Here is a 437-nt window from a genome sequence, read left to right as displayed (position 1 = left end):
CCTCTCCCTCGCACTTCCGGGTTCTGAGGGAACAAGCATGCGCACAAGCGTGCGTGAGCGTGGCCGCCCCCAGCGGCGGGTTGCAGAGCGCCGAAGTCGCTCCCGGACCTCAGAGAGGATGCATGTGAAAGCCAAGGAAAGGAGGGAGGTAAACCGCCCCTGAGCGCCTTAGGCGCTTGGGCGGAGTTCTGACCGGTCGGGCCTTCTATTATGGAGCGCAGCTAATTCGCTGCGGCGTGGAGCCGACAGCGTTCTGAAGTGAGCTAGAAGCCCCGCCCTGTGAGCCTGCGTCGTGCTGATGACGCCACACTTACGTGACGTCAGTTCTTGCGTTAACATCTGGCCCGAACTCAGGAGCGGAGCCTGGAACTGTGCTCACGTTTCTAACAGGGCCCTTAGTCAGCGTGTATTGCCTTTAAACCAACACAAGTGAGTGG

This window comes from Marmota flaviventris, chromosome 3 (assembly GCF_047511675.1).
Source record: "Marmota flaviventris isolate mMarFla1 chromosome 3, mMarFla1.hap1, whole genome shotgun sequence".
Classification (NCBI taxonomy): Eukaryota; Metazoa; Chordata; class Mammalia; order Rodentia; family Sciuridae; genus Marmota; species Marmota flaviventris.
This window is presented reverse-complemented; position numbering follows the sequence as displayed.